The sequence below is a fragment of the Mirounga leonina genome, unplaced genomic scaffold (genome assembly GCF_011800145.1).
Source record: "Mirounga leonina isolate KUSES-001 unplaced genomic scaffold, KU_Mleo_1.0 Mir_168, whole genome shotgun sequence".
Classification (NCBI taxonomy): domain Eukaryota; kingdom Metazoa; phylum Chordata; class Mammalia; order Carnivora; family Phocidae; genus Mirounga; species Mirounga leonina.
Window position 1 is genome coordinate 37,741,655 of NW_023270426.1, and position 27,458 is coordinate 37,769,112.

General features: G+C 45.7%; 2 long non-coding RNA genes across 9 annotated transcripts; one reads left to right on the forward strand and one right to left on the reverse strand.

Moving 5' to 3' along the window:
* On the reverse strand, positions 1 to 11,680 carry LOC118016829. Its single transcript, XR_004680935.1, has 3 exons — positions 11,603 to 11,680; positions 2,365 to 2,430; positions 1 to 15 (listed from the first exon to the last, which is right to left on the reverse strand). It is a non-coding gene; the product is annotated as an uncharacterized LOC118016829 (long non-coding RNA).
* Positions 10,369 to 25,956, forward strand: LOC118016828. Of its 8 annotated transcripts, none has more exons than XR_004680933.1 (5): positions 13,530 to 14,655; positions 18,187 to 19,169; positions 19,285 to 20,919; positions 21,650 to 22,250; positions 25,003 to 25,956. It is a non-coding gene; the product is annotated as an uncharacterized LOC118016828 (long non-coding RNA). The 8 variants fall into 8 exon arrangements; XR_004680929.1 differs by having other exon boundaries at positions 19,285 to 20,225; positions 20,750 to 22,250; XR_004680932.1 differs by having other exon boundaries at positions 19,285 to 19,417; positions 19,534 to 22,250.
* The last annotated feature ends 1,502 nt before the right edge of the window (positions 25,957 to 27,458 follow it).

Sequence of the window (27,458 nt, forward strand, 5' to 3'; positions counted from 1 at the left end):
CCCAGAGTTTGAAGTCTGAGAGGAGAGAGAAAGCATTTTTAAAAGGAAGCAAACTTCCGATGAGGTCCTCTGGGAGGCTTCTTCTGGGCAACGTATATGAGACCACCTTACAGAATCGGCATTGAGACTGGATTCTGAGGAGTGGGAAGGATTTGGACAGCGGATCGGACAATGTCCCCCAGCTTCTCAGGGTCCTCAGTTTCCTCCAGATCCTTATGGCTTCAGTCCCAACCCCTCTACTCAGAGAGCTGGCCGAGTCCAGGGGGCATGCACCAGGTCAGAAAATACCTGGCTTATTTCCCTCCCAAGTTCAAAGATGGTTTTGATACTGCCATTTTTAGGGGCATGAGACAATTTTTTTAAAAAGTAAATGTGCTTGAGCAGGGTGAGACAGGACAGGGGCCACCAGTGTGGAGCCCAGATATAGGGAGGAAGGCAGCCGGCTGGGGCTGCGTGGGGGTCGAGGCTGGTCCCTGACCGTACCTTCCTGGTCTTCGCTTGTGTTTCATTCACCACTGCCTGAGCTCCACCAGTTAGGGCTTTCACTCATTATTCCTGGGAGAAGGGACACTGGCATTTCTTGTAATGTAGGGAGAGTGTAGTGCAATCTGTAATGTTGGGTGACGGGGGCTCTCGTGTCAGAGAAGAGTCCAGGCTGCAGATCTTGGGCCTCCTCTCTCTGCTTGTCATTGTCTTCTCTGCTTACCCTCCTCCAAGCCAAGCCTCCTCAACTAGTTTCATTTCTTTAATTTAAAGCTCTGTTAACCTGTATGCATTATAATTGATCCTTTCCCCACTTTCACCAGATGTACCAGGCTGGGGGGCTACTACAGATTTAGAGGGATGTCATCCCAAGTGATGTCGAGTCGGAGGAGGAAGCTCACACCTCTGAGGACTTATTAATGTTTCTAAATGCGTGTTTAGTTTCAGTGTCCCAGAGTACTTGTAATTGCTGTATTGTTAGGATGCAATATGGACAAAAACGTTTATCTGCTGCATTTTTCTTATTCTAATTCTCGTGATAATGAAGCTGACATTCAACCTCTCCACCCACAAGGAGACAAAAAAAGCATCCCAAGGGGTAGAGCCCACTTACACCCAAATGAACTGTCTGCCTCCCTGAGGCTCTCCACAGAACATTGCATCTGGGTCTTTCCCACTTGGAGTCAAGGAGCTGTGGTTGTGAGACTAGCATGCCTTTCAGGGGATGGGTGAGGTGGGGTCAGAAGCCTCGTCAGAGTGTCTGTGGTAGAAGTAGAGTATTTCTTACTCTCAGGCTATTGTTGTGAAATGTGGCCCCTCCCTGCTCTTCCATTTGGGGAAATGGTGGTTGGTCTATTAGACTGAGTCAGTGTCCAGTGGTCCTGAGTAATGGAATTTATTTCCTGTAAAGTAAAAATGGGCATCCTCTGCACCTCCCACCTACCATAGGTCTTCATCCCCTCGCCTCCCATCCAGGCTGCAGAGTTGGGGGTGACTTTGGGCTTTCATAGAATGATCTTTCAAGTCATTTTTTCCTGGGGCTTGGAAAATGTGGATCTCGTCCAAGAGCTCTCTCAAAAAAATGAGTTCCTTTTTGGGAATATAACTCAACTAACACTATAGTAGTTCTGTGTTCCTGGAACTCTTTTTAAAGAACTCCATGTGCTAATCATTGAATTCTGATTCTGGAGCATGGATGTACTACACAGATTATTTTGGTCTCCCTTAAGGTCTTGTGCATGTTCAAGTAAGCATTACCATTTGAATAAATCAGGGTAGACTTGCATACATTAAAGATAAATCCTGAAGTCTCAGTGGTGTAACTCAGCACAGTGCTATTACTCACTCATGTAACATTATTCTGGACTGGATGGCCCTCCTTAATCTTGTAGTTCTACCATCTGGTACGTGTGGATTTCAAGGTCACTGCTAAAAGGGAAAAGGGGGATTGGAGAGGCACACTGTGTTTCAGCCCAGAAGTAATATAGTTCATTAGCCAGAACTAGGCCCACGGCCCCACTGTAATTGCAGGGGGCACAGAAATGTTGCAGGCACATGGGACATTTAGTGAGCACCAACCAACTTTTTCTGCCACATCATTCTTATCCTAGAATGTTTGTAACTTGGGAGGCAAAAGGCAGTTCCTCTTGCTCTAAAAGCCTCTCAAGTTTTGGAAATAGCAGGAGATCTCATAATTGGTGTCCAGTTCATGTTTTTCCTAGAAGAACAGGTGATCTCCATCCCTCTGCAGAGTGACATGCTTGGCGCCCATTGGCATACTCTTGGCTAGTACGTTACTCCACAGGCATTCTCATGCTCTAGAAGCACCACGACCATATAGTTCCATATAGTGCCTTGCATAGTAGGTATCCAGTAACTTACTGATTGCATTTTGTGTCCTGGAAGATGTTGCCCTAGAGCAGTCATGCTATACAGAGGCCATGGTACCTACAGTAGAAAAGAGGAAAGTAAAACAGGAGGTTAGGTGAGAAAATGTGGAGGAGATGTTATCTCCTCCATGCTTGGCACCCAAGTTTGGAGTGACATGCTTGGCGCCCATTGGCATATTCTTGGCTAGTACGTTACTCCACAGGCATTCTCTTTCACTTCCGTCCCCATCCCTTGGGTTGTATGTTTACTGGCTGTGGAAGACTGTTTAGAAAGCATGTTTACAACAAGCTCCCTTCCTGTATCTGTGCCTCTTTCCAATGTGACTTTGCAGTTTCTTCCATCCAGAGGTGGCACCCATTCCCCTGCCCTTGAAGTTTGGCTGGCCTCGGGACTTGCTTTGAACCATGGAATGTGACAGAATTAACACATGCCCTCAGGAGGCTTTGCACACTGTGGCTCCCTGCACAGGACAGTCTGCTGGATGATGGCCCAGTTGCCCCCTCTGCCTCAGGCCACATTCACCGCCCCTGGAAGCAGAGCTGCCCGGCCTGCTGGCTTGCAGCTGACCCAGGGAGGCGCTCAGCAGAGCCCAGCCTGAATGGCTGACCGCGGTCGTGGGAGTTCGAGGATGCTTCGCAGAGAAGTGGTGGCTGATCACCAAGGGTCAGCGTGTGCCGCAATGTGTGTGTGCCCACTATGTTGTTTTGTGGAAGAATTTAGTCAGATATTACTTTAAAAGGATGAAACATGAATGTAAAAATGAAGACATCTATAAAAAAATGGAGGGACAGTCATCAAAATGTGATGGATTCTACCCTCCGATTGTTTCCTGTATATATATATTTTTATGTTTTTAGTCCACATTAACAAGTTGAAGCTGGACACCTCCGATGATCAGGTGATTGAATTGTGAGGGAAGCCAAAGGCTGGTGAACAAAGAGGCCTCGTAATAATTCTGCGGCTCCTGGAAGATCAACTTTTATTTGCTTGTTTGCTTTTCTATGTAGTCATCCAATGCGAGCACTCAAGGTCATTCCCTAGCATTCTAGAGAAGTCTGTGTGTGCAGGCATTCAGGGGTCCAGGTTTTTTCATCATTTTGACCTGTGCACCCTTAAAGTCTCTTGTTATCTAAATGGTTGTAAGCCTGTTTTGGGTTCTGGAGTTGGAATAGGAAAGAGCATGAAGAAGGCATTCTCCTTATCTTAAGCCCAGATGCCTCTGCAAACACTCTGTTGCAAACCCATCACTTTTGCAAACACTCTCTTGACAACAACTCAGGCAGGAGATCATGCCTCGCTGGAAGAGAGACTGGGAAATGTATGGTTTGGGGCCAGAAACACACTGAACTGCAATCTGTTCTTATGGAGCAGGGGAGAATAAATTTGGGTGAAGAGCCAGCAGTCTCCACCAGAGTGATGTGTCTGAATTTTTTTCTTTTTTCAAGAAGGACAATGGGAAATTTAAATTAGTGGACCCATACCCAGTGGGAAGGCCCTGATGAAGTGATGTGCGGGTCTATATTTTAAGTTAAAATAACATGTTTATGATACGATGTATCTGTTTTCCTGATTTACAGCCTTCATTCCTTAAAATTAATTGACCAATTAGACACAAGGACTTTGCATTCTTTTTTTTTTCTTGGTTCTTCAATATCTCTCTGTAATAATTTCCTTTTTGTTTTCACTTCCGGAGATCGAGAATATGGCAGACTACTTGAGTGCCCATATGTCATTTTGAAGTGACATATGTGTTTCTGAAGTGGTTTCCTGATCTTGAAAGAAAATGTGGAGTTAGCTCAGTGCTTCTGAATAAGGTAAGCCAGGAAAAAAGTAATATCTAAATTGACCCACTCCCTGGTCAGTGCTAAAAGAAGAAAAGGTGAAGATTACAGATGATGAGAAGGTACTCCCATGTCCACTTTTGCTTCCAGACAAAGCCTAATAAACAAGGTCAAATGACTCCATTTTTCTTGGGGACTGAGGACCCAGAGCTTGATTTCTGGGAACCTAGTGAGCTGTCGGAAGTCCGTGTCAGAGTGGCTCTCAGTAAATGGTCCTAGTTGGTCCGTCTGCGCCAGGAAGAGCCATCCTGGAGAATGGAGGAAGTGGGTGCTGGCCCTGGAGGTGGGTGCTTGCCATTTAAAACTCCCACCATCCGAGGCAGCTGTCCCTGCTCGTCCCTGATCCCAGCAGGCTTGGGCCCCAGATGTGCCTTCCTTCGGTGCACCCGCCTCAGACCCTGGTTCTCTTCAACTTCGATGCTTCTTAAAGAGTCCTCAGCCTCATCATCTTAACTCCCTGCTCATCTCCCTCACTTCACAGTAGTCGGCCTGACTCTGGAAAAGGGCTTTGAAATAGAAGTTCATGTGTAACCTGAGAGGAAATCATGTTTTCCTCCATGTGCCTACCAGAGTTTTTGAAAACTTGGCTTCACAGTGCTAAAGTGAAGAGTCTAAACAGATAGGCAGCAACAGGATATTACAGACATTTTCAACTTGACAATGTGTGAAAGAGCTGGGGTTTGGTGTGTCAGCTTCCTGAAATTGTCCCTTATCTGCTCCGAACCAGTCACACAGGGCTGATCTGGGAGATATTGTTTATTAAATGCAGGAGTTTTGCTCTCTCACTTGTTAGATAAGGAGAAACAAGCAAGGCACTGTTGCAGGAAGCCAGAGATTCCAGGTTGCCATGTTGTGCCCCCTTCCCAGGCTGGGTTTGGACTGTGGACCTACTGGTGACTCCTCTTCCTAAATACCTGCTGTGTGCTCAATGCTGAAACAAAAGCGCAGCTCCTCTCATTTCATTCATTCTCTGCAGCAATCCTGTGATCCTCATGCCCAGTACGCAGACCACGGACGTACATTTCCAGAGTGCGTCAATGCCTTTCCTAAAATCATCCAGTCAGCGAGTCACGGAGCTGACACTGAGTCCAGTTTTCCCACCCGAGTCACAGCACAGCATGAAGGACCCACACAGCAGTGTTCATTCCAGAAAACCAAAAAAAAAAAGGGGGGGGGCACTACGGGATTCAGCATTCCCAGAAAAGAGGTTGGTTTGTGGGGCTCATTTTATGGAGGACACTTGATAGTGCATGGAAAAAAAAAAAGTCAGATTATACTCACTGATGATGTGACAGAAGATAGTTACTACCTGTTCCCTAAGAATAAGTAATATTTTGCAGGTCAAGATCTGAGCATGGTCTTGTTTTCTCCAGCTCTGATTCTGCATGTGCTCCTTGGCATCTCTGCTCTGGGACGATATTTGTCCAAAGAAGTTTCTGCTATGGCAATTGCTTCCTCCTTGTAGATGACACCAAGCGCCCATTTTGTCAGCTTGTTCTCTAGCTTCAGACCCACCCAGAGTGTGTCACTTCTGAATTTCCATGTAACCTTGGGGTTTAGGAATGTCAGTTGTTTTTTCCTGTTCTTTCTGGAAATCTCCGTTCCAAATCAGAAAGGAAAACGCCATTCAGGTGCTCACAGATTTATTCAAAGCACCATCTGGCTTTGGTAAAGGATTGTAAATGAAGACTGACCCAGACCCCACAGCCACACGTGCATGATGACTGGGGGTACAGGTGTGAAGTTCAGAGGACAGGACTAGGTGGGCAGAAGAAAGACATGTGCTCCCCAGATGAAGGGTGGGAACCCTTCTGCTGCGTTCTTGCTGTGTTCTGCATTTCCACCTCTGAGCCATTAAAGTTGCTGGTTCTTGGGGCATCTATCTGTGTAGCTCAGTTGGTTAAGTGTCCGACTCTTGGTTTTGGCTCAGGTCATGATCTCGAGGGTCATGAGGTCGAACCCCACATTGGGCTCTGTGCTCAGTGTCGTCTACTTGAGATTCTCTCCCTCTGCCTCTCCCCCTGCTCTCTCTCTCTAAAATAAAGAAATAAAATCTTAAAAAAAAAAAAAAGTTGCTGGTTGTCTTGCCGTCTTCCCCAGGGCACTGTGAAACCTTGAGGGTAGCACCAGGTGTTCAACAAATGTGGAATGAATGAACAAATGGGTAAGAGGCTAAATAAGTAACTAAATAAATATCTCAACACTCACCTTCATTTTACCCTCTAGAATGGAGCAAATTTGGAAGTAAGGCTATTTGAGTTGCTATTTATTTATCTAAGATTTATTTATTTATTAGAGAGAAAGAAAGAGAGTGCCATGGGGGAGGGGCAGAAGGAAAGGGAGAGAGAAACTCAAGCCAACTCTGCATGAGCAAGGAGCCCGACATAGGGCTCCATCTCACCACCCTGAGATCATGACCTGAGCCGAAATCAAGAGTTGGATTCTTAACCAACTGAGCCACCCAGGTGCCCTGTTTGATTGATATTTATACACCTAGAGCTATACCTTCATGTTATATTTGAACAAGGTTTTTGTTCCTGGCTCTCCCTGTGATTCTAACTTCCTTGGTCTGAGGTAGGCCTATGGAAATCAATATTATTTTTAAAGGTCCCCAGGAGTTTCTACTGAGCAATCAGGGTTGAAAATCACCATTCCACATACCTGGAGGAATTAGTGCCCCCCAGCTGATGAAACACATGGATGGCTCCTGTCCTGCAGAATCTGAGCCTCGTGGGGAAAGATTCCCACAAACCGTTTACCCAGAGATGGAAGACAAGGGCATTTTCTGGAAGCCCAGCTCAGGGGCTCAGTTCTGCTAAGATGCTCTGGTTAAGTAGCTGCTCATCTGTAGGACATCTCAGCATTTAACTGATGCCCTAAGTGGTTTCTCCGAGGAGCTTCAGTGTCTTTCTTACATCAGCCACCTCCTTCCGATGTCCTAGGAAGGGCGGCGGCTTCCCTGACAAGCCTGAGCATGAATTCAATGTATAGACGCAGCTTCCCGGTAAAAATGCAGAATTGAAGACACTGGGATTAGAAACAAATCTATAAATCTCTCTTGCCTCGAAAATGGCCGTTTTGAAATGTGTTAAAATGCTAAGATGCCTGAAAAGTTCTGTGTATGTAGCCAGTGGAGCAAGAACTGTGATTGTTTTTCTCAGGCTGTCAGATCAAAGACTTAAAAAGTTTTTTGGCTTCGGGGATCTCTGAATTCACGTGCCCCAGTGATGGAGTCCATGCACAGGACTGCTCATCGGCTTGCTTTCTGATGCGTGCCTGGGCCGGGGGCAGAGGGGAGCAACAGCAGAAAGGGGACAGACGAGCTATGTTTTCCCTTTGCCTTGCAAGCTGTGTTCCTACTATATCTGTATCTGGCCCACCATTTCCTGTTTCTCTAATGATTTGAAAAGTGGATTTGACCTTACACTTTTATCCCCTGTCCTTTAAAAGAACAAGAAGGATGTGTACAGATGTCCCTGTCCTGGAGTTTCTGGGAACAGGCACATAATGTGCTTTTCTGGGGCCATTTGCAGAGAAATGGACCTTTACAGACACTGAGCAGCATTCCGCTATGCGAGTCGCGCTGATAGTTTTATACACGGGAGCTGTGATTCATTGGTGTCAGGAACCGTGAAAGGTCTGAGATTTTGCCCTCTTGCAGTTCAGTAAGTTCATCTGCCACAGCGTCATGGATGCTGGCAAAGCCCCGAGCCTCCCGAGGGGGAGACGAAAGCCTTTATCACACAGCGCTGTCGGCAATTTCTTGCACCCATTCCCCAAGCCCCGGTTCTCACGGGGTGACACTGACAGGACCAGGTGATACCTGCCTGCACAGTGGGGTCTGTTACAGGAGAGGACCTCTGGGCTTACGGAACTCCAATCTTTTACAGAGGGCAGGAAGCATGCTTACCCTGTGCTCTGAGGGGCCACACTCTGTCTCCTGAGGCTGTGCACTAAACAGAAATCCTTGAAAAAATATCCCAGAGCAAAGAGTCAGCCCCTCTGCTTGGAAGACAGGCAGAAATGTGAGCCACCCTAGGGAGTCGCATCCCCAGAGTAAGTCTGTAATCCCAGAGCTTGGATAAGGCTGGAGGCTGAGGGAGATGGTGGGCTTTATGAGGCTTCCTAGGACCCATTTCCAGTGTACCAGGTCTGTACCCACTGCCCCCACGTATCAGTGAGCATTTCTGGCTAATGGACACCCCACAGCTTAACGGTTTTCGACAACCACCACCTATTTATCTCAGATGTCTGTGGATTGACTGGGGGCTTTTTCTGGCCTGGCAGGTTCACCTGACCTCTGCTGGGCTCAGGCATGCACGAGCTGGTGGTTGGCATGGCTGTCAGGCTGTCAGGCGCAGGACCACAGGGGTGATTTGTGAAGTGTCTCCTGGCATCCAGCGGGTGGGCCTGGGATGTCTTCAGATGCTGGAAGTCGCCGAGCTCCCAGGAGCAGCAAGAGAGGGAGTCCCGATGTGCTCATGCTTTTCAAGCCTTTGCATCACTCTTGCTAATACCCCATTAGCCAAAGCAGGCCCTATGGCCAAACCAGACTCACGGGCAAAAACATAGATCCCACCTCTTGAGGGAGGGGAAGACTGTGTGGCGACTTCTAGGATCTTCCACACTCCGCATCTATGGGCGGTTCCTTCCAGCTCATCATCCAGATCCTCGCCCCTCAGAGTTCTGCCCTGTGCTCTCTTGCCTCCTGTCATCACTTCTACCCCATGCCCAATTTCATGCTCATCACCATCCTTTCTACATTCTGAAATTACTTACTTACTTATTCATATATTAAAATAAAACAAGGAAATAAGATAAAGAATATATATAGAAGTAGGCAAAAAATGACGTTTCTCCCACCACAAAACAAGCTCTTGAGGACAATAACTTGTCTTCAGCACCCAGAGCAGTGCATGGATTGAGTAAGCGTTAATAAACATGTTAGCCAAATGACTTCTGGGACAGTGGATTTGGTCACCTTTATGGGAATGGAGAGGCAGAACCATGAAGACATAAACCAAACTCCTGCCCTGAGATGTAAAGGCAGGAGGCTTTTGGGGATGGAGGTTTGGGGGAAAGGCAGAAGCCAGGGCAACTCAGTCGTTTAGTTTTTTTTATCTGCCAGTTGGCAGAGACTTCCAGGAATGATTCGAATTGTCGCGATTCAACTGATTATTATGGAATTAACTGGTGTTGTAATGAAAGTCGCCTTTTTTTCCTGGGGGGCAAGCACACTGCATTTTTAGGATTTGGAAGCTTAGAAAAAATAGCTATTGAATTTGTAATTGTTTCCTCTTTACAATGTTACTTAGCCTTTCTATAAATCACCCCCACCTTGCTTCAAAGCCCTGGGAACAATGACATGAGGCTCTTTTCCTCTCCTTCAGTCTCATTTTTGTTTTTATTTTGTTTTGTTTGGTTTGGTTCACAGTTGAGGACTTCAGGGACACCTGGACTTCCTGTTTGCTAACCTCACTCCTGGTACCAAAATCTCTATTAGAGTTCAGCCAGGGAAGCAGAACCAGCTGTAGGAGATCTGCATCTATATATTTATGCATCTGTCTGTCTATTTCTGCATCTGTATCTATTTACCTATCAATTAGCTATTTATCCATCAATTCATCTATTTTTTACAAGGAATTAGCCTATGTAATTGGAGCCAGCAGTGTGAATGCGTCGGGCAGGACCCCAGGGTTGGAAGATCACAGACAAGCTGGAATCCGCGGTGTGGGCTGAGGCCACTCTCCACAGAAAGCCACCTTCTCTTTCTGTGAAAGCCTCAGTCCTGCTTGGAAGGCCTTTCAACTGATTGGTCAGGCCCAGCCAGATTCTTCAGGAGAATCTTCCTTACTGAAAGGCAGTTGGTTAGGGACTTCAGTGACATCTGCAGAATGCTTTCATAAGTGGGGCTGTAACCCAGCCAAGTTGACATACCAAAAAAGCCATCATACTGGACCTGGATTATTTCGGTTCTTTTTCAGGTTTTGATGAAATATGGGAACGCTTTGTGGAAGCCTGAGTGGGCAGGAAGGGACCCCATTATCTGGAGAGATGGGAGTTGAAAGACACAGAACACTGAATGGGGGCATCAACACTAGGCATTTTGGTTGACCGCTGGCCCAACCGATCTACAAAACCGAAGTTTCAGGTAGTTTTGCTGATTCACATTTTTCCCCATCCTTCTTCAGAAAACAGTTATAATAATATGTATGACCAGGCAAGTCTATGTTTGTTTGTTTGTTTTTTAAGATTTTATTTTTAAGCAGTCTCTACACCCAACCTGGGCTCAGACTTACAACCCCAAGATCAAGAGTCGCACGCTCTATCGACTGAGCCAGCCATGCACCCCAAGTCTATGTTATGACCATGAGTTTGTACCAGGTTTATTCACATTTCAAAAGGGAAATTGATCATGAGCACAGCTCTTCCTTCTCAGCCTGTAGCTCTCAGAAATAAGCATAAATAAATGCTGGAATGGGACTTTTTGGCAAAGCCATCCCAGGATTTCCTCAGAGGACAGGAAGACAGTTGAAGTTCTCAAGAGAGAATCTTAGAGCAAAATAAGCCTCCAGCTGGTCTGGGCGGGGCCACCAACCCTCACAGAAGGAGGTTCTGCCCTGGGAGCGGGAGAGTGGAGAGCGGGCTCCTTCCAGTGTGGTATGAGATAACCACTGGGAAGTGTGCTTGAAACCTCAAGACCCTGGATCCACGTCCACCTGCAGGCATGTCAATGGACGGAAGTCCTTTGGAAGATTATGGGAAAATATTTTTTCAGAATCAAATGTGAAAACACTTAAAACAAAATTTAAAAAAATATCTGGAAGTGAAGCAGTTGGAAAGGGCTTCAGTTCTTGACTGAAAACAAAACTGAGGAGAGCTCTTCAGAAAGAATGGTGAAGAGCCACTGAAATTCTCTCAAGTTTGAGGTAGGTCAGCTGACTTGGGGCTTTTATTAGAAGGTCTTTACGAAATAGTTGTTTGACTTTTTTGGAAGCCGCTCCTGCTGCAGTGCTACCCAAGGGCTTAATTAAGTTATATTTCAATTTGTTTAAGCTGCGCATTACTCAGGAGCCTAACACGTGCAATGCCAAGTCCAGTGCTGTCTTCCAGGCCCAGTGTCCTGACACTCAAAGTGGCCAAAGGGGATCCTTGCCTCAGAAAGCAGTCTTCCCTGGTCTCTCCAGGAGTCATGACATCTGTTTCCATGCCCCTGCTGTTGCCCCAGCAGAGGGCAAGAAAGCCTCTGCCCACTTCTAGAGGTTGCCCTCCTCCTTCCGGAGGCTCTAGGCCTTGAGAATGGAAGTCCATTGGAGGAATGGTCAGGGGAGCTCCTGCTAGTTAATTCCTTTTACTAATGGAAAGTGTAGGCAGAGGGGCCCTCTTACCTCCACATGGCTCTGGTGTACTCAGTCTCCAAATTTCTTATTTATGTTCATAAAACTGTTGGTATCATGGGTCTCTTTAGTTTGTGGTGTCACTGGAAGGTGCAGAGGTTGACCCACTCATTCACTGACATCCTTGGCAGTCTCTGAACGGGTATGAGCTTCTGCCTTACTGGTTCCAGCGAATGACATGGGACAGATGGGCAGAGGAACCAGGGGTCCCTAATGAGCAGGACTCTGTAGCTCCTATGAAATGGGTGAGGTCAGGATTGAAGTGAGAGCTACCACTGGTTCAAGTCAGCTCAGACATTTTCTATTGCTGTTGTAAGACACTTTTGGTTGTGTGTGAGGATCAGGTCCCTTGTGTCTGCTTTCACCGTTGGACTGAGGCTGTGCAAAATCAATAAAAGCAAAGGTTTCTCTTTTTTGTTAGAGAGTCAGCCTGGGGGCCTTGGAGGTCAGGAATGAGTGGAAAATCTAGGAAGAGTAACCACCCCATGTGCACCTGAGGAAGGGAAGGAGTGAGTTTGCTGATTTCAAGAAGAGGAAAGCAACCAAGATTTGCTCAACTCAAGGATATAATTAGCTGACAGGTTTTCTTTTTTCTTTTTTTTTTTTTTTTTGCTGACAGGTTTTCTTGAGAGAGGCAAGTTCCCCTTCAACAGATTTTATATTCCTGAATTTAGAAGAGGGAAGAAGAAAGTCAAGACCATTTGAAAAGGACTAATTATAACAGCTTCACCTTTGAATTGACACTAAGTGGGTGGCAGAGGTGGAAACACCCTTATAACTTTAATATTTTCAGGTCTATAATATGGCAAAGGGGTAACAAACATATTTTTAGCACGTAGCATATTGACAGCCACTGATTTGAAAATAAGTACAGATTGCAAATCCCACTGGTCTCTTGATGTCTAAGATGAGAGCTTTTCAAGTTATCTAAATAGCCTTTGGCTTTCCCTCAGGGCCTCTCCTGAACAACTACAAGGGAAATGAAGCTTCCCACTCTCCTCTTGATATGCTAAGCTCTGCAACATTATGTGACTCTCCTTCTATCCCAGGTCATCCATTTTCTCCCTTTGTCACCTGATCTCCAGGAGGTGGCCCACCAGGAACACACCCTCACCTCAGGCCCCTCTGTGGTCCCACCTCTTCTCTCTCTCCAAGTTGTTCTCTCCCCAGCCCTTCTGTCAACACCACCTACCTGCTGCCATGTTCCATTTTCTTGGGTTCTTGCTCTTCTGTGTCCCCACTGATGCCCAGCTGTTTTATACCTCTCTAGAGCATCGTTACCTGTCAACACCAGGCTTGTGTACACACACAGGTGGAAAGTTTCTACCCTGTAGAGGTTCGTGTGAGGATATTTTGGGGACTTCTCCAAATGTTGGTGATTGCCTTCATCCTTCACCAGCACTGGGTAGTCCTCCTGGCTTCTCTTGGTCCAGAATACCACTCACACATCTGAGGCACAAGGACCCATATTAAGTACAGGAATACTTTGGAGATATTGTGGATTTGGTTCCAGGCCACTGCAATAAAGCAAATACCGCAATAATGTGAGTTAAATTAGTTAATTAAATTAATTAATTAATTAAAAAGTAGTTTATTGAGGGGCGCCTGGGTGGCTCAGTTCGTTAAGCGACTGCCTTCGGCTCAGGTCATGATCCTGGAGTCCCGGGATGGAGTCCCGCATCGGGCTCCCTGCTCGGCAGGGAGTCTGCTTCTCCCTCTGACCCTCCTCCCTCTCCTGCTCTCTGTCTCTCATTCTCTCTCTCTCAAATAAATAAATAAAAAAAATCTAAAAAAAAAAAAAAAAGTTTATTGCTAAAAAGATGCGAACCATCATCTGAGCTCTCAGTGAGTCATAATCACTGATCACAGATAACAAACACAATAATAACAAAGTTTGAAATATTGTGAGAATTACCAGCATGTGACGCAAAGACATGAAGTGAGCAAATGCTCTTGGAGAAACGGCGGATAGCTTTGCTTGATGCAGGGTTGCCACAAGCCTTTGCTTTGTGAGGAACATAGTATCTGTGAAGTGTGATAAAGTGCAACAAAAAACATGCCTGTACGGCTTTGTCTACACTTAAGTAATGAGGAAGCTTGGAAGTAATCGCCTGCTGGTCCTTTTACTCTTTCATTTCCTGGTAAGTAATTAGACATGGTTCTGCTCAAAATAGGGGCTCGTTGAGTGCTTTCTGTGGTTAGACTTCATGACCACTGTTGGTGGTGATTTATCATGTCTCCAGCTCTTCTCGTCCCAGAAAAGAAATCCCATATGTCATCGTTTGCTCTGTGAGGTCCTTAAACAATACTGGTGTGGAAACGGGTGAGAATTTCAGTAAGCTCACTTCGATGCAATCTTCTTTCTTTCATGTTTCCTTGGAAGCTTCTAAATGGAGATTTCTTTGAGGAAACTTATAGGATGCTTGAATAAAATTTGAGAATAGCTAGAGCATGTAAAGGATACCAATGTCATTTGTCACTGTGTATTGTAGAAGGCAAGCTTTTGACTAGAAGTCAGGAGACTCCGCTTCTTCAAGATCTGACTCACCCACTGTTTAGCTGTGTAATTTTAACAAAGTTACTTAATCACTGTGTTTCACGTTGTTCATTAGGTGTTAACCCCTAAACACATTAGTTAAATACCTTAACACTCTATGGTAGACTGAATAATGTTCCCCCAAGAGACATTCTAATCCTTTGAACCTGAATGCTACCTTGTATGGTAAAAGATGTGAGTAGGTTAAGGATTTTGAGATGGGGAAATTTTCTTGGATATTCAGGGTGGGCCTAAAATTCAATCACATGTATCCTTATAAGAGAGAATCAGAGGGAGATTTTATTACACAGAAGAGAAGAGGGCATGTGACCACGAAGGCAGAGAGAGTGGTGATGCCACCACAAGACAAGGAATGCTGACAGTCACCAGAAGCTGGAAGAGGCTGGAACGGAATCTCTCCGAGACCGCCCCCAGTGGGAGTGTGGCCTTGCCAACACCTCGATTTCAGCTCAGGGAAACTGATTTTGGACTTCTGGCCTCCACAACGGTGAGAGAATAAATTTCAGTTATCTTCCCCTGCTCAGACCCACTAAAACCTGGTTGCTTGCTGTGGGCTGCTCTTTCAACTCTTCCCAGCCTTATAATTTTCCCTCTCTTCCATCTTGCTAACCTCCATTTCGGACCCTTCAGGGCAGTATCCAGGGATGGGAGAAAAGAAAAGGCCAGGAAAGTTCACACTTGCCTAACGCCGTCAGGAACTGGCCTGTTGTTCTCAGGTCTGCCAGGTGTTTGAGGTGGACTCTTTCCTTAGCTGTGCTTGTTAGGCTTTTCAGAGACCTGCACTTCCCCATCCGCCTCTGCTGGCCATCTCTCACCTGGGCGATGTTCTCATTATGGTTGGTTGCTTCCTCTTGCTCAGCCTGAGGCATTTGGTGGTACCCCTGGCGTCTTTCTGCCCAGGACTATTTGCCCCTCTTGGCAGCCATCTTGGAAAGAGTGTAAGAAACCTTCCCTTGGCTCCCTCATGTGAGTTACTGGCCTGTAGCCTCAAAGAATGTGTTCAGGCAACCGTGCAGTGGCCTAACATCCCCATCCTTTGCTCTGCCATTGAAGCAACCAGCCAGATTTCTCCATGTGGAGGTCACAGTATCCCCTAAACCAGAAGACACACATGAGACTCTCCATGTGGTCTTTTTAAAAATAGGTTTTATTTATTCATTTATTTGAGAGAGAGAGACAGAGAAAGAGCAAGAGCAGGGGGAGGGGCAGAGGGAGAGGGGAGAGGGAGAAGCAGGCTCCCCACTGAGCAGGGAGCCCAAAGTGGGGCTCGATCCCAGGACCCTGGGATCATGACCTGAGCCGAAGGCAGATGCTTAACCTTCTGAGCCACCCAGGCGCCCCCTCCATATGGTCTTATCGTGGCCCCTTTCCTTCAGCTCAAAGTGAGAGACCCCTGAAGTGGTGTCTGGACTCAGAATAGCAATAAGGGTCTCATAAATGTCTCCCCTAATTCTTTTTTTTTTTAAGATTTTATTTATTTATTTGAGAGAGAATGAGAAAGAGAGCACATGAGAGGGGGAAGGGTCAGAGAGAGAAGCAGACTCCCTGCCGAGCAGGGAGCCCGATGCGGGACTCGATCCCGGGACTCCAGGATCATGACCTGAGCCGAAGGCAGTCGCTTAACCAACTGAGCCACCCAGGCGCCCTCCCCTAATTCTAACACTCATCTTTTTTATGTGTGAGAAGGCTGGGTGTGAGACCGAAGAGGTGTTCAAGGGTAAGAGGCACAAAACAGAAGAGATCAAAGAGCTACAATTTTAAAAGCTCCCAGCTGCTGCTGCTGGTGGTTTGTGGGTCATCCTGTGAGCAGCATGTGCACGGAGTCTGTTGTGGTTGGTGTGCTAGAAACCCTCCTCCTTGGTCTTAAGAGACAGGGGACTTTTTTTAATGGAAATATATATATATATATATATATATATTTTTTTTTTTTAAAGATTTTATTTATTTATTTGAGAGAGAGAATGAGATAGAGAGAGAGCATGAGAGGGAAGAGGATCAGAGGGAGAAGCAGACTCCCCGCTGAGCAGGGAGCCCGATGTGGGACTCGATCTAGGGACTCCAGGATCATGACCTGAGCCGAAGGCAGTCGCTTAACCGACTGAGCCACCCAGGCGCCCCGGAAATATATATATTTTTGATTATAGTGCAGGTCACAGGGAAATACGGATTTGCTTTACAATGTAATTTTGCCAAATGAATCCGTCCACACGCACCACTTGGACTTTGGAGAATTCACTCGAGAGCTGAAGCCCTCATGCGGTAGGCTCCTTTCCAGGTGGCATAGTGAGTAGAAAGGCAGGGGTTTGGGGTCATAAGGATTGAGCTCAAATCTCTGCTGACTCCTCCTGGACATGTGACTTTAAGTCAGTTGAATAAACCTTGTGAGCTTTAGTTTTCCATAGGGAAAATGGGGATCATGTGTTTTCAATATGTAAAATGGGATTTTTGAGTGAAGTAAGTAATGTCCTATGTATCTGAAGCAGCTGGAATGGTGCCCAATATGGAGTAGGCCCCAATTTGATTGAAATTATCCTTATGATGGTGTGCCCTCCACTGTGATAGGTAGTGCCAGTGCTGAGATGAATAAGACTGAGAGTCTGCTTGATATGAGGGCCTGGGGGAGAAGACAGATAGAAAACCCCAGAAATGACAGTAGGTCTGATGGGTCCATGAGGAACCAGCACCCAGCACAGAGGAGGCCCATTGCCATGAGACAAGCGGACTCTCTGCTTTCTTGTGTGTGTTCTCATTGTGTGACAGGAGATGTCCCTCTTTTTACAGCCTCTATGAGTAGAAAACTCCACAGTCCTTTCTCCAAAAATGTGTGACTTGACTCAGTTCCCCTGCACCCCCCCGCCCCGCCCCGCCATGGGGTTAAACTAAAAGACCAGATAAATCTATTTTGGTTTCACACGGAGATATCATTTAAAATAGAAAAGGGCTCAAAATGCCCTCAGAACAACTGGTCTTTCTTTAGGGAATAAGGAGAAACTGCAGACCAATCCTATCGTCCTTCCTGGGAAAAGAAAGAACAAAGGTAAGGAAGAAACTCCACAGCCCCAGAAGGGAATAGTGCTGGTTCTTCTGAAATTCCTTTCAAGGAAACAGCTTTGTTCCCTGTTTTTTCATCACACTCCAACGCAGGCTTGACGCCCAGAGCTTTAAAACTTGAACCCCAACTCTGTAGCCACAGGTTACAGGATCAGAGACAAATGCCTTTAGAAATCTTTCTGTCATTGGAAGGAGTTACTTTCTCACCTTGTCAGACAATATGAGAATAGCTGGTACAGAAATTGTCACTAAAACAATCCAGGGAGATACGGGAACTTTGGAGTGTTGACACACCGCAGAACGCCACGCAGGATATTTGCCAGTCGAACCGTCCCACTTTGGTTGACGATGCTGGGTGCACAAGGAGTGGCTGAGATGGAAGTGGGACAGATGCCTCTGCCATGTCCCTTGTCCTGAATCGAGTTCCCTGCGGTGGCTGTTGAAATGCAGACTTTTTGAGTCAGGTCTGACTACCCCAGGCAGCGTCAGCACTGAGACCTGAGGACAACGTGACCCCTAACGGGCACGATTCGTGTGTCTTCTAGACGAGGGAAGGGACAGAGCTGTGCCTGCCCCTTGTCGTCACATTTCTTTCCTCTTCAGTTCAGCCTTCACACTTCTGCCAGAGAGAGGTACAGGAGATCCAGTCTGAAAGCCTCCACAGGTCCCTCCCCGGCTGGCTGTAGGATGCATTCCACGCCAGGGAAGGCCACGCTTCTCACCATGCGCCCTCCTCCAGCTGCTCTCAACGTCTCCCATTCCTGGGAGAGCCCCCACCTCCTCTGCTGACATCTGTCGTCTTCCTCCTGCGTCTTGCCTCGTAAGTGCTGATGCATTCTGACAGCTCGGATGTCAACTCGCCTCGAAGCCTTCCTCGGCTCTGTTGGCTTCTACAGCCCTTGCTCATGCCTCTTCAACAGTTCTTTCCACATTGTTTTAAACTGATTTTTTATGTCTCCCACTGCAGATCTGGGGCTGTGTACCTGGCATCTACTAAGTCCCAGTGAATGATTACTGATTTGAAGCATCACCAAGAGGGGGCTGACATCAGTCTGCTTCTCCTGACTCACGTTAGAAAGGTTTTGACTAATTTGACTGCTTGTGGTACATCTGGCCTCACAGAGATGTTTTAATAATACATGCAAGTATATATGATTCACATCCTCTGATTTTGTTATTTTGCGGGTAAATTACCAGTTGGGAAATGGGTGCTCTTTTATTCTAAGGCTTAGGGAGGCCTTGGAATTCATCAACATGTGTTGTATGACTTTTTAAGGCTAGCTTCGAGCTCTGGAGAGTCAGAAAGATCTCTGAGAACAACACAGGTCTTCTCAAAGAATTCAATTCTGTCTGGAGATAATAGGAGGTGATTAAGTGCTGAATTGTGAGTAAAGAGATCTACCATGTGCACACAGTAGGTGCTCCATGAAGACTGGCTCACTGAGCCCTATGTGAAATAGGAAGAAGACAGCTGGTAAGAGAGGGTTATTTCCATGTCTGACATGACGCCAACCATTCTGGTGTCTAGCCTTCTGTTTTATACAAAGAGTAAACAAGGTTCTACCGATTTTGAGGCTCGGGAAAATTTCAGAAAAATTTCAGAGACTTACTTTAGTATCTCTCAGAGTTGTCTGTCATGGAAAGGCATTTCTCACTTCTTTGAAGGAGGCTGTTAAATTTTTATAGAATCTTTTCTCTGAAGAGTTCACATACCAAGATTTACGTATGTATCAAGGACATGATTTTATTTACATATTTTAAATTTGTCATTCCCTTGAAAACAGATCAGGGAATAATATTTTGTATAATTTAATGTTTAGGACCAGGAGATTTCCCTAAAGGACTTCATACCCGGGGGTTACCCCATGAGGCAGGGATCTGACTCAGCACCATGAAAGGCATAGGAAATGGGCCCTAGGATGAAGTGTGCAGACAATTGGCATGAAAGAGGTAGGAGAAAGCCTCACCTTCCTTCAGGTGTCCACGGGCTGAAGAGCCGGGCCCATCCAGGAACTGGAGCTTGGGGCACTGGAGACAAAGACTTTCCCTTATGTTTGTTTTCCAGTTTTCTTAAGCTTGGTTCTGTGTTGTGGCCTATACACCAAGCAGAAGTGACACAAAAGAAGAAAGAAATGAAAATTGCTCTACCCCTCAAGGTGTTTGCAGCCCAGCAGGGGAGGCAGACGTAGAAATAAAAGGTGTGGAGGCTCTGGATAACCTTAGGCTAATTTGAAAGCCCAGTGGTGGAAACTATCACCTCAAGGTTATTTGCCATGTAAAGTGCTGGGAGAATGACCCCAAAGGGGGGCCTCAGAACCATTCCTCTGAACAGGAGGGGAGCCCTGGGGATGCCAATCAGCAGCTTGTCCAGAACGGCAGATCCTGGTCCCTCAGGTTTGTGGCCTCCATATAGAGACCTCAGGCTCCTGTTTGCCCAATTTGGGGCCCCCTCTGTCCCCTCAGCATTTTGAAGTGGGGGACGAGGTCCCAGGATGTTCACTGAGCCTTGGTTCATGGGCGATTTCCTGTAGATACCAAGTGGCTGAACTGCGTGTGGTGCCCCAGGCAGGACCTCTCTTGTTCCTTCTCCTGGGGATAGTCAAGCATAGTTTCCCTCACTTCCTTGCATGGCTGGGCGTGGGGCTAGGACGACGAAGATGCTCATGCTCCTGGGCCGGGAGGACGTGGCCAGCTCCACCCCAGGCCTGTAGGAGAAATCCCCTCTCTCTCCTTCTTTTGCTAGGACAGCATTTCCTTGAGTTTGTCATCAGTGATAAAATCTGGAAGGCTGAGATGAGGACAGGGCAAGAGGCCGAGTGACGGTTAGGCCTGCTTTTGTCCTAGGCCTTCGGCCTGCCTGCACCTATAACGCTCAGCCTACCTGACAGGGGGAAGCTCTGTTGAGCTCTGGAGCAAAAGCCACAGGAGGAGGCCCCTCGAGGGCTCAGGGATGCTGAGTTCCAAACCGTAACCCAGCTGCCGCTCCTGGCAAGTCTGAACAAAACGGTGAGAAAGGGGGTGGCAAAAATGGAGTCCTCCGCCGAGTGTGATGTGAACAATTGAGGGATGGTTGCTATAGCTGCAAGTCTAGAAAAACCTTAGATCAATAAAAGAAGATGCCTTCTCCAGAAGGTGGTGGCACACACTAGAAGTCATAGCCACCAGCGATTTCCATGTAACTAGGATCCCTTGAGGAAAGTCTAGGAAAAACCAGGACATTCTCCCTGACTGGAGCTCGCCACTTCTGGCGCAGATGATGCTGTTCCAGCCAGGGCTCTAGCAGCATAAACTATCCCGTGGCTGTCTGGAAATCTTCCCCAATGGGCTCTTATTCTTTGAGTGGTCCCTTCCCTTCTTCCACCTCCCCCTTGGTGCCTCCCCCCTCCCCCCACCCCCCTCGCTTGGATTTCTGAACATGAGTCTAGAGAATAAAATCGGAGATTGTTTACACTTCCTTATGCAACCTAAATCTCACTTGGCTAGAGAGGCGTGTACAAAAAATACATTCTTTTTTTGCTTGAATGTTTTAGACTTTAACCAGTTATTACTGTTGGACTGTCTGGAATCAGTAATGATAGGTACCAGTGAAATAAATTATAGGTGAAAGTAGGACCAAGTATCAGAAGGACACAGTTCCCAGGACAAGTGCAATGGAAAGAACGAGAGTCTGATGCGTCACTGCCTCAGCCCTCCAGCAACAGTAAGTGAGGAGCTGGAATTCTTGACACAGGATCAGAAAGTGGTTGAGGCTTTTGGGCTGAATTAGAAACTTTACACATAAGTAAGCAAGTAGGGCGAGGTTCTTCCCAATAATTGCCGGGGAGGGTTATTATCAACCCCAATGAAACAAACATATTAACATATTAATGCCACGAATCAGCTTCTGACGGGGGCATCCCTAGGGAAAACTGAAAGTCAAGGTAATCCAGGTGCTTTTCAACAGGAACCCAGCGGCTCAGTCCTTTGCACGTGTGGAGCCCTTAAAAAGACAGGTTCCCAGGCCTCCTTTAGACCCCTTAGAGTTTCTGTAGCTCCCCAGGTGATTCTGATGTATGGCCAGCTTAAGAGCCATTGGTGTAAGCTGTGGGTGGGAGAGCTACTCTTCCCAGACTTTTGTCAATATTCTCTCCATTACCAAGGAAAGGGGTGAGTCTGGGGGCTTTAAGTCTTGATTCTTAGGGGCCCGCATGTAATCTCTTCTGCTGGATAAGTGGGTGTAACATGGACAGTCCACAGCAAAAGGACCAGAGACAGGATTAGAAAGAGCCGCTGCTCTTCCGTATTGACGGACTTGACTTTCTCTCCTTGGAGAAAAGCATGGCAGGCAAAGGCAGTGCACTTATGTACTAGACCTTGTTCTGGGAACTTGACATAAAATCTCTCTTATAATCTTTACAAATGGGTCTTTTTGTCTCCCACTTACATACGAGAAAGCTGAGGCTCAGCGGAGTGAAGGAGTTTGCTCCAGGGCTGGATATGCTATACAGCTGGGGTTCGAACCACGGCCTGTCTGACTCCTCCTCTCAAAGCTTCACCTCAGAACACACGAATCCTGCTTGCAAAGTTCAGCAGCGAAGACATGTTAAAGCCACCGGGAAGACTTTAAGAGGAGTTGAGGGGCAGGCGTTTGCTTCCAACAGCTGGGAAGCATGATAGAATCAGCTGCATGGTTAGGGGATGGCCCTCGCAGCCCTGTCCCATCTTCCTGGATTTGGGAGCCAGCAACAGGGAAGTGCCGATGCTCCTGTGACTTGCCTTCCCAAGAGACTTTTGTCCGGTGGAGCTGCGGCTTTGGCGGAAGAGACAGCCGAGAGCAGGGAAAAGCAATAAGGAGTGAAGAGCAGAAGGGCTTTCTCCATAGATCCCTGTGAACTCTGATCTCCTTGGGATTTAAGGAAACCGCCCTCGCTGAAGTCCAGCGTTCCTTGTTCTTGTTAACATTCATGAAATGAAAGAGCCACACATCTTAGAGGACCTCAGCTAGACGGCGTCTCTGGAAGGCCCGAATTCTGGAATAGGAGCTGGTCCCAGGTGAGTACACTCTGCACGCTCTGCTACCCATGTCTGGGTGGAGGTGAGAGGTCCCTGGCAAAACAGTCAGAACCTGATTATTGTGAGAGTGGCCTGTCAGATCTGAGTACAAATCTGACCCCGCTCGAAAACCATGATGTCTTTGAAAATAGGCTTCTGAGTGTCTGCGGTCTCTCTACAAGATACCCTGTGTATTTACAGCCTGGGAGTAAAAACGAGTGAGCCTATTTATAAATACCCGTTCACAGGGACCCAGACGGCCTTCCACCTGCATTCAGTATCACAGGTGTGCTAGACCCCAAGTGATTATTCCAGACACCTGAAATAATGAGTGAAATGAGGTGGGAAGCCCTGAAATTCTGGGTGTATTTTGGGTTTTAGGTTCTGTATCTTTTCTAAATGCAAAGTATATTTTGAAAGTGCTCTCCAGACTTGATCTGTATCTAACCCTCTGGGAAATACAGTAACATGTACTGCCAGGATATACATGTCTCTCTATGTTACTCCTTCAGGGCTTTGACACATATTATTAAGTAAGACATAACAGAAAGGGCAGGTAATTACGTTATTCTACCGCAGAGCGGAGTTGACTTGTTTCTGCCCAAGTTGTTGTGAGTTGTGATTTATGGGGGCGCCATTTGGGAATCTCATAGACATATTGGATATTTTTAAAGATGAAAAATTTCCAGGTAGTGATGCAGTTTATTTAAAAATGAAATACTCTTTCATCCGAATCAAAGAATTAGAGCCTACAACCACAGCAAGAGGTAGTTTCTTAACATTTAGTTGCGATGGAGAGTCTGAGAACATGTCAATTCATTTTTCTCTTCTGTACATTAAAATCCATTGGTCTGTCTTGCACTTTGAAGGGATTGTTCATTCGTACATGATTTTGTAGCATGATGCTTTGGTCATTTGGAAAATATTACGCCACTGAGTTATATAGGTCTTCCAAATGTTGACATGTTTTATTACACGGTATCAAAAAAATCACGGCTGTTTATGTCACCACCCATCTTATCAGAAAAGTCTTTAAGGGTTTGGAAGTTGTCAATGTCATGGTGGTAGATCGAAATTTTCCAAAATTCTAATTTTTGCTTGAGAGCTCAAATTTTTATTGTTGCTAACAAATAACTGTCACTTTACCTTGAAGTGACAGGCATAATTGCTTTGTTGTTGGGTAAATGTCCGCCAACCAGTTTGTCAGTCATTCTTTGAGGTAAAGATGTTGTTTCAATAAGAAAGCAGCTAGGGGCGCCTGGGTGGCTCAGTTGTTAAACGTCTGCCTTCGACTCAGGTTGTGGTCCCAGGGTCCTGGGATTGAGCCCCGCATTGGGCTCCCCGCTCCGTGGGAAGCCTGCTTCTTCTCCCACTCCCCCTCTCTCACTGTGTCTCTCTCTGTCAAATAAATAAAATCTTAAAGAAAGCAGCTAGTTCAGTTCTCATCTTGAACAATCAGACAATTGCTTTTCCTAGAGACAACTTCGGGATAGCAGAAGCTCTTTATGTGTGGCTCCTGTTTTGACTCAAAGCTTATTAAAAAGATGTGTACCAGGGCGCCTAGGTGGCTCAGTCGGTTAAGCGTCTGCCTTCGGCTCATGTCATGATTCCAGGGTCCTGGGATCGAGCCCCACATCGGGCTCCTTGCTCTGCAGGGAGCCCGCTTCTCTCTCTCCTCCCCGCTTGTACTCTCTCACTGTCTCTCTTTCTCTCTCTCTCAAATAAATAAAATCCAAAAAAAAAGATGTGTACCCAGGGTTGAGATTAATAAAATTGCTATTTTTTTTAACTGACTCATCAAGGAGATTTTTAAGTGAAACAGACTTTTTTAAACTGTGAGCACATCCTGCTGAAGAAATCAGTGAGCATTAGAACACTTTGGTGTCGCTGCCTTGGTTTGTGTTAAAATACCAGCAGTTTTACTCATCATTGCATTTGCAAATGTCAGAAACAGTGAAGAAAGCAAATGATGTCATAATATTATTATGAAAACAATTTCAGCCTCATGGACCGCCTACCTGACAGGGTCTCAGAGCCCCGAAGGCCTGAGGGCTGGACCCTGAGAACTGCTGACTTAGAGGGCGCCTGGGTGGCTCAGTTGGTTAAGCGACTGCCTTCGGCTCAGGTCATGATCCTGGAGTCCCGGGATCGAGTCCCGCATCGGGCTCCCTGCTCGGCGGGGAGTCTGCTTCTCCCTCTGACCCTCCCCCCTCTCATGCTCTCTGTCTCTCATTCTCTCTGTCTCAAATAAATAAATAAAATCTTTAAAAAAAAAAAAAAAGAACTGCTGACTTAGAGTATTTGACCTCCCTCAGATGATGTGCACAAGTCTTGTAATCATGGTTCTCCCTCAGGCCTTCTGATGCTGAACACAGTTGAGGGACCCCGACACTTCTAGAAAAGTCAGAATCTTTCAGTGCTTAGGTACAACAGGCCATGAGATGCCAGGTGGTCCCAAAGCGAGGATATAAAGGATCCCCCAGAACATACGTCTTAGAGAAGAGTGAAGGTTGCTAGGACGAGCTCATTTCTCCCTTTGGGTAATGTTCTGTCTTTCCTGTGGTGTGGGTGCTTATGATGGTGTTCTGCAACTGGGAAAGGGATGTCCATCTTTTCTTTCTACCTCCATTTCCTTCATGTTAGCTTGGTTCAGAATGCCCAGTTGATGAACCGTAAGGGAGCTTTCTTATCCAAGAACCATGACCTAAAGATCAATCTTCACACTTCTCCTTGTCTTTTATGCTACTTACAGTCCTCAAAGGATCAAGCTATTGCAAGAGGGATCCTGGCCCTGGCCAAAATAAATCATGGTGCGTATCCGTCTGTTTAGCTTCTTAAAGACTTGTGTCAGAGCTCAGAAGAAGGAGCTTTCCTGGATGCTGGGGTAATACCAGAAGGAGGCGATCTGGAGCTGGATGCGAAGAAAGGGCGGATGGAGGAGACAGTCTGGCTGTGAGACTGGCTGGTGCGGAGATGGCCCCACTCAAATAACCCACAGAGTCCTCAGCAAATGCTTGGCCTGCAAGAAATTGCTGCCCACCACAGTCTCTTCACAGGCTGTACATTACAGTGAGCTGGGCCGAGGCCCTAAGAAAAGGGGGTCCTGGAAAGGCTTCTACCAGGTAGAAGGCCCTTAGGTCCCTCACCTTGTGTAAAGTCTTCGTACATCAGCCCTGATGCTTACTAGCCCCCTGACCTGGGGTAGCTTTCTCTACCATTTTATGCCACATTTTTGTCTGTAAAATGGGGATTATGCTTACTGTACAGGGCAGTGAGGATTAGATGGGTTAATACGTGTAAAGCACATGTTTATGAACAGCACTGTCTAGAGTAAATGATCAATAAAATGTAAACTATTATTATTATTACTATTATTAATTTCACTTCATTGAATCCTCTCATAACCCAAAGAGATAGAAGTGATTATTTCTGTTAAGGCATAGTTTCACATGGATAAATTCACGAGTCTCATGCAATTATAAAAGGAACACATATCAAAGATTTTAGTTAGCTCGTTAATTAATGAAAGAACCATTAAGATGTTAAGGCTAGTTCAGAGAGCAATTGAGAAGCTGGATATACTGTAGGCAATGTTAGGATGAGATTGCTGGATAAGGTACAAGGGTGAGTAATGTCCATCAGGGGTAAAACCCATTGTATTTGCGGTTATATCTTCTGCTGGATAGAAATTATTTACATCTTGTAGGGGATGAAAAAATTTTCCTTGGCCCTCTTAAAGTCCCTGGCTGGGTCTGAGAGTTAAACTGACAAAGACCAATTAACAAAGAAAAGTGGACAAATTTTATTGACTTTTTACGGGAACATAGGAGTCTTCACCAAAGAGCGAAGATCCAAAAAAGTGGCAACAGCAGGAAGCTTTTATACCTTTTAGCCAAAGAAACGATAAATTTGTGAAAAATTGACAAGACAGAGGCGTTTGGGCTGGAGGTGGTAAATGGTAAAGAAGTAACCAGGAAGATAAGGGTTAGTTTAAGAAGATTTTTTGAACAGATTTCTCAGCCCCAGACTCCCTGTCTTTGGTGATCAGAATGTCCTCCTTCCTCCTGGTGCAGGGAAAGGACTTTTCACTTGGGGGTTTTACAGCATCTTTCAGGGAAATAGGGGGAGACAGAGAGAGATCAGAGTAATCTTCCCACTTTTGCCATTTTTGTCATATTCCTTTAGCTTAAGATAGTGAATATGCTAAAGTGGTCTGTTTTGGGGTAGTGTGTCCTGAACTCCATCAGTTCCTACTGGACAAAAATTTACAGGTTTAACTCTGCTCCTACAGAGCTGAAAAATATTCCAGATGATAAAAAGGCCAACCCAGTACTGTGCTCAAAAAACACCCAGTAATCTCTTTTGCCTGTTTTGAGATTTTGGATGAATTTTCCCATAGCTTCAAGGTATGAATAGGGAAATTGAGTCTCAAAGAGGCTAAATAGTTATAGGGCTAGAAACGGCAGAGCCAGAATTCAAATGCCTACACATCCCTCCGTGTTCTTTTCACTAAACCTATTTCTTCCACTCAAATAGAATTCACTCTTTAAGGAGATGACTGGAGTATATACAAGGAACTCCTGGTCTCTGAGGGATGTGGGAGAGACTAGGAAAGAGTTAAATTAGCAACACATCTTAGCAAAAACATTTCTTTCTCCTCCCCTCCTTTTTTTTTTTTTTAATTTACCATGAGATGAAATGAATTTCAGGGCATGGTGGGGGTCCAAGTATGTGTGAAATCATTTATAGGTTATTCCTGGATTGGAAGAAAATACATTTGTTACTAATAACTCAATGTAAATTCTTCTTATACTGTTAGTATAATTACTTTCAAATAGGAGTGAAAATTTTTTATTGTAGTTAGAAAAACAACATTTTCTAATTTTTAAAGTATTATTAGCTGGGTTATTAGCAAGAATAAAATTGAACTTTTTAAGATGAGTTTGAACTGAAGGCAGTGGTTGCTTTGTATTCCTTTTTAACTTTGTCAGAATTTGTCAAAACATGATATAAAGCAAAAACGCATGGAGTAGGTGAACCAGAGTAGATTTATTTATAAGCAGGAACTTAAGCCAAATGCAGCAGTCAACTGAAAAAATGGAACAAATCACTTTAATTGGTTTTTAAAAATAAAGAAATTCAGGCAGAATTAAAAAAAAAATAAATGAGTCAATTTTAACCAGATCTGAATAGTGTTGGGGTGGAAAA